Source organism: Tupaia chinensis, unplaced genomic scaffold (genome assembly GCF_000334495.1).
Source record: "Tupaia chinensis unplaced genomic scaffold, TupChi_1.0 Scaffold000135_1, whole genome shotgun sequence".
Taxonomy (NCBI): domain Eukaryota; kingdom Metazoa; phylum Chordata; class Mammalia; order Scandentia; family Tupaiidae; genus Tupaia; species Tupaia belangeri.
Genome location: NW_006159604.1, coordinates 1,196,957 through 1,203,889, shown reverse-complemented (window position 1 = coordinate 1,203,889; position 6,933 = coordinate 1,196,957). Strand labels below are relative to the sequence as shown.

The following is a 6,933-nucleotide window of genomic DNA, read 5'->3' as shown; positions in this document are numbered from 1 at the left end:
GAGAAATGAGGACTGCTGACATTGTCTTGCCACAACATGATCCTCCCTCCAGCCTTCTAATTGGCCAGAATCACAATTGCTCCCATGGGAGTGCCCAGTATATTCAGGTCAACCCAGGGTCCAAACCTAAGGCCTTCCCCTATGACTCCAATATTGTACAACAGCACCCTACCATCTGACATTGAGGCTGAATCACATGTGTTTTATTTTATAACTTAAAATATGCTATCACTGAGGTGATTCCAATTGGTAGTTATGTAGAGCACTGCTTTTCCACTTTAATGTGCAAATGAATCACTTGAGAATCTTGTCAGGCCCATTTGGTTTATGATGTCATTTAACTCTACTGTCTCTGTTTGTATGATCTACCCAGTGATGAGAGTTTGGTCTTGAAATCCCCAACAATTAATGTTTCGGAGTCTATGTCTTCCTTAAGGTCTCACAGTTTTTGTTTTCTGTATTTGGGTGACCCAAATGTTGGGTGCATAAATGTTTACAGATGTTATATCTTCTTGTTGAGTTGATTTGACCCTTTTTACGAGTATAATGACCTTATTTCTCTTTTAATAGATTTTTATCTTAAAGTCTGTTTTGTCTGACGTAATGGTAACTACATGTCATTTTTGTTTGTTTTCCACTTCCATGAGATGTTTCTGAACCTTTCACTCTCAGTCTGTGTGTGCTGAATGTTTACCAGTGAGTTATTTTTCTCACAAGCAGCATGGAGTGTGTTCCTGGCTTGTTAAAATCCATTCAGCTAGTTTTTGTGTATTGATTGAAGACTTTAATTCTTTTATATTCAATGACATAATTGATACGCACAAATTTACAACTGTCATTTTGATGGTTAGTTCTTGATTTTTACACATTTTCTTATTTCCTTTGTTTCTTCTGTTATTGTTTTTACTGTTTGATGGATTTCTACATAGTTGGCCTGTGGAATCCACCTGCCTTAACTACTACTGACTAGCCTATTATTGTCAATATTCTAACTTCCATTTTTGACTTTGTTGTGGATTTCCTGAGTTTTGTCCATTAGTGTGTGGTTAGTGAGTTAGTGTTATATTTCCTTTTTTTTCCCCATGTCTTTTGTGTCCCTGTGTTGATTTTTAAGAACTAATAAAGTACTTCTTCCTAATTTCTGGATAGTCTCATAATAGCAATGATTTATTTATTTGTTTATTTACTTATTATTTTACTTGGTCCTTTATTTATTGAACACTTTGTGTATTTTCAGAGATACCATTAAGGGCACTGGAGGCCTCGGGGCCAGCATTTTGTGGTTCTAAGTGAGGTTAGTGTCGTGCACTGTTATTCTGCCTGTAGAGTACGGTTTTCTACATGACTGATGTCCTGTAGGGTAGATGCCTGTGTTTTCATAACCTGTGTAGAAAGCAAGATCCTCCTCTAAGGATGGAAGCTGAGTGAATATAGATGCCGAACTAGTGGCCTCTGTCTTGGATTGATTGCACTCAGGAAGAATGTAGGTGTTGGTTGAGAAGTCATGACTCAGGAGGTTAGGTAGTTGTTTTGTTAGCCATTTGTGTGCAATCCCTAGAGATAGGGAAAACTGCTGTGGCACACCCCACGTGAATGTGGTTCACTGCAGGTGGGCACAGTGGGAGTTGTTTTCAGTAAAAGGGAGGATGGGCCTACCTTCTTGCAAGGCTGTGAGGTTGGGTGGGAACTATGCAGTACCTCTATATAGCTCAAGGGAAGGAGACTGGAGTTGTCACAAGACTGTGAAGGCAAGGATCAAGGTAGGTGTGCACAGATCTTTCCTCTGAGCCCTAGGGTCAGGCTGTAGGACTGTGTGGGAACTGTACAGTTCAGATTGTTGAGATACTAGTTATGTGGGACTGGCAGTGCAAGCAGCACAGGTCCAGTGGTATAGCTGTGTAGGTCTGGTACCCTGTGTGTATCTTTGCAGCTGGAGGCAGGACTGGAGCTACTGTATATCTGCAGGATCAGGAGGCATATCTAAACTGCACAAATATGTCCATGTCTCTGCCTATGAGTCTGCTGAGACAAGCTGGGGAAGGATCCATAGTTCTATGAACATTTGTGCAGCTGGAGGGAGGGTCTGGAACTGTGCCTGGCTGCAGCCTAGTGAGAATTGCATGTATCAGCCTGTAGGACTGGCTCCTGGGACTGGAAAGTGGGTCAGTTGCCTTGTCTGTTTGTCTATGTTCTCTTTCTGTTTATCTGTCCAGAACGATGAGATACCTGTTACCCTGCTCTTAGTTAGTTAGTGAGGGCCCTCCCCACTCCTCCTCACTTCTCTACTCATATATATTATTACAAGAAGTCAAGAAACTGCACTATGGAAGGCAACAGAGGAGACAGGGAAGTACATCCGGTGTCCTATGGAAGAGAAGTGGAAGAGTACACATACAGGTCTTCTCGTCAGTCAAAGGCAATGTCCTCATCCAACTCCCAAGGCAATGCTGTGTGTCTGGAGTTTGGGGAAGGTCAGTGTTCTCTCTGGCATGGCAGATCCTTGGCACTCACACGATGAGCTCATGATCTGTGTCCATCTCAGTGCTAACTTGCAGTTAGGAGGCACTAGGTTTTGAGATAAAATCAGGGAACTGGAAGCTTGAAGCTTCAGAGGGAAGTCTTCTCACCTCTTCCCATTGCAGGAGGGTTCAGTTGTCTCTACTTCCCTTGAATTTGGCCAAGTACCTCTTTTTCTGTCTTCCATTGAGACACCACACTCCAAGAACTCTCCATAATCCTGCTCGTATATTCTATTGATTTCACCTCCTTCCTCTGCTCCAGATACAGCTGCATATCTAATGATTTTGCACTTTCTTTTCTTTTTTTATCAGAGAGATACCATGATGGATGTCCCTAATTGGCTATCTTGCCCTTCCTACTAAAGATTTTTTTCATTCATTTATTTGATATAAGAGATGGAGTGGGAGTACCTTTAACAGTGTCTTGCCATACTGCAATCTGCCTCACAGACTCTCAACCAGCCAGGATCACAGGCTGTCCTGGGTGCATCTTGCTTGTTCAAGTAGACCTGGGACCTGAACACAAGCCTCCTACATGGCTCCAGCATCATGCCACTGCAGCTGGGTTGGTTTCATCTCTTTATCCATTTACTGGTGGACATGTAACCATTCCACATCTTGGCTAACGGACAATAATGCTGAACTTTCATTTTTGCTCTGTTCAGTGTAGTTTTATTCTTTTAAAGATATATTATTTAACCCATGAATTATTTAGAAGTTTGTTTCATTTCAAAAATCTTTTTCTGTTATCATTCTCATTTTGATTTTGAGTTTAAAACCCATTGTGTTCAGAGAATATACTTTCTATTATATAAGTACTTTTACATTTGTTGACATTTATTTTATGACCCAGATATAATCTATATTTGTGTATGTTCTGCAAGCATTTAAAAATAATGTATTTACTGTTGTTTTGTGGGATGTTCTATATTTGTCACTCAGATTCGATGACGGTGTTTAATTTTCTGTATTGTTCTTTTTTTTCCCCCCAAAGTTTAGCTATAGGACATGTGCACTCATCAGAGAGAGCTAGAGATAGACAAGGAAGTGAGAAATCACTCCCTAGGGGAATGGCCACACTGCGATCCCTTCTCCTTTCTCCTCTTGGGATTTCGGGCATGCACACACATGAGAACAGCCTCTTTTGCATGTCTCTGAGTCTGAGACTCAAATTGCACAGTCAACCCTTTGGGATCTAGTTGCCTTAACCTCCCTGCCACCTGCTAGCCTTCATCACTGTCTCTTATGTCTTAGCTGTTGTGTTGGTTATTGAGAGTTTTGTATTATCAATTATAACCACAGGTTTTTCCCCTTCTGTTTATGTGATGTTTTGCTTCATATATGTTGCAACTCTATTATTTGTTATGTTCAAAGTGCTACATCTTCTTGTTGGATTGATCCTTTTCTCCTTGTATAATGCTACCTTTTGTCTCTGGTCATTTTTGCTCTTAAATTTACTTATAGGATGTTAATCAAGTCACATCTTACTTCTTTTAATTAGTGTTTGCATAGTACAAAATTTTCCATTCTTTCACATTAAACCTGACAATCTAACTGTATTTGAAGTCAATCTCTGGCACATAGTTGGGTCATGTGTTTTAATCCATTATAGTAATCTGTGTTTTATTGGTCTATTCAGAGCGTTATTTAATGTGATTAATTGACCCATTTTTGTTTTCATTTCCTTCTCTCTTTTCATTCCACCAGTTTATTTTTCGTACTTTCATATAGATTTCTTTAATATGCTTGATATACTACATTTTACAAGGGGACTTCAAAAAGTTTGTGGAAAAGCAGAATTATATCATGAGTATATTTTGATGCAAAACGTTTGAAATCCATGCATACTTTTTCCATAATGCTAGTTGTTCATGAACTATTCGAAGACCTATCATATATGGATAGCTTATCACGGTCTATTGTTATCATTATTTTACCAGTTTTAGTGAAATATAGAAACCTTATTTCCCTTTACCTTCTGTCATTTATAGTTCAGTTGCCTTGAATATTTCCTGTATGTGTATTTAGAATCACACAATATATTATAATTAATTGTTTTGTTTCAATTATTCAAAGTAACTTACAAATCTCAAGAGAAATCTGTGTTTAGTAATATTTTTGCTTACTGTGTTAATTTTTCTTTTCTAATGTTTCACAGTCTCTACTTTTATCATTTTCCCTCTGTTTAGAAAACTTCTTTAGCCATTCTTTTCAGATAGGTCTGCTAGTGATGCAATCTCTTCATTTTTCTACTCTTCATTTTCTGAGAATGTCTTGAATTCTTCCTCATTTCTTAAAGATATTTATACTAGATATTGTATTTGGGGATGACAGTTCTTTTATTTTTACACTTACCTTTTTATTGGACTCCATATTTTCTGTTGAGATGTCCACTGTTACTTTGGTGTTTTACAGTTAATATGATTTTTATCTCTGGCTGCTTTCAAGGTTTTATCTTTGTTGTTAATTTTCAGAAGCTTGATGATATGTTTTAGTGTGTATTGGGGGGTGTTATGTTTAGGAATCTTGCAATTTCTTGAATCTGTAGGTTTATATTTTTCCCAAATTTGGAAATCTTTGTAGCTTTATGTGTTTACCCAAATTTTGAAAGCTTCTAGATCCAATATTTCTTTCTTTGAATATTTTTTGAAACCATTTTTCTTCTTCCACTTCTTCTGGAACTCAAATAGTATGAAAGCTACATTTTTTTTTTAAGTTTCACAGGTCATTGAGGATCTGTTCTGTGCTTTTTGTTGTTTTTTATTATTTCCAGTCTGTTTTTTTTTTCTGTTGTTATGACTGGCAATTTATATTTTCTACCACTGAATTCATTGATTCTAATCTGTGTGCCCTCCCTTTAGTTTTTGAGTATATCTATTGGATTTTTAAAATTGTTATTTTTTACTGTATATTACAATTTTAAATTTTCCATTTGGTTCTCCATATATTTTGCTTCTTTAACAATATTTTTTCCTCTCATTTGTCTTAAACATGTTCATAATTCCTTTTGAAACATTGTTATTATGACTTCTTTAATATTTTTGTTAGATAATTAACTGTCTTCTCAATCTCAGCATCTGTTGACTTTTTCATTCAGTTCAATAGTTCCCTGTTTCTTTTTATGATGAAGAATTTTCTACTGAGATATTGACAGTTTTATTCTGTGAGACTCTGGATCTTATTTGAATCTTCTGTTTATCTTGCATCTTCTAACACCTCTCCACCAGGGAAGGAAGATTAGCTCTCTCGTCAGAGAGCATTTGTTACTGCCTAGTGGAGTTGAACATTGGAGATCTCTATTTAGTCTTCTCGGACAGTATCTAGAGGAGAGAAGATTGATCTCTACTCAGCCTTCTCTTACACCATCTATCCATGGATTGGTTATTACTGATTTAGAGAATTCTGGTTTAAAAGTCTTGAAAGGTAATTTAATTTGGCTTTTTTTGCAGTTTAAATGTTGACTTCAGAGCTAGTATTTAAATCCAGTATTTTTTTCTTCATTTTTCTTCAGCTGTTTATTTTTTTTTGCATTTAATATTGGAGTATTTTGTTACACTTTAGTGAGAATAATCATCTTGATTTCCTTAACAACCCTTTACTGTCATGGGTATTTTTTTTTTAAAAAAAAATACTTTTGGGAACTTTTGGGGTAATTTGATAAATTATCAGTGTATTATAACCGAGCCATTAACCTTGTAACTTCATCAACATTACAGGTTGATTTTCATGATGCCACTGAAGAATCAGATCTTTCTGCAGAGTTTCAAGAGAAGCCTATTGAAAAGTATACAAGTTCTTTTCATATGTTTACAAAACCTTTATTCACACTCTTAACTTTTTCATCACTCATGATGTTAATCCTCTTAAGATTTGTAGTAACTGGTTTTGCATTGTTTTTGACCCTGAAGTGTTTATTTGACTGACTGTGAAATATAGTCCTAGACTTCTGACCTCTAAATTTGTTCTTGGCCATTGTCAAACCTCAGATACCCATGTATGGCTTCTAAAGCTCCAGGTGACTCCATCTATGTGCTACTGTCATGGGTTTCTTTTTGTTTTGTTTTGTTTTAGTGAGATTTTTGCTATAGAGTGGGTGTCCTTGTGAGAGAGACAGAGAGACAGAAAGTGAGACATCACCTCCCGGGGGGGATAGCCATGCTTCAATCCCTTCTCCTCCATTCTCCTCTCGGGATCTTGGGCACACACACATATGCACGCCTGGCATGAGTGTTAAGTTGCTAGGTCCAGGACTCGAACCACTGTTGACTATATGGGAGTCCAGTGATGTAACCATTATGCCATCTGCTGGTCCTAATTTATTACTATTTTAAATGACTGGTTATACCACGATCACTTTTCCTCCATTTCTCTTTCCTGTTAGGATTTTGGGCATACATGTACAAACTACATGGGA

The 6,933-nt window shown here is 37.2% G+C and overlaps 1 pseudogene; it reads right to left on the bottom strand.

The window, feature by feature from the left end:
• Positions 1-6,192: 6,192 nt before the first annotated feature.
• On the bottom strand, positions 6,193-6,492 carry LOC102494313 (uncharacterized protein C8orf59 homolog; annotated as a pseudogene).
• Positions 6,493-6,933: the final 441 nt, after the last annotated feature.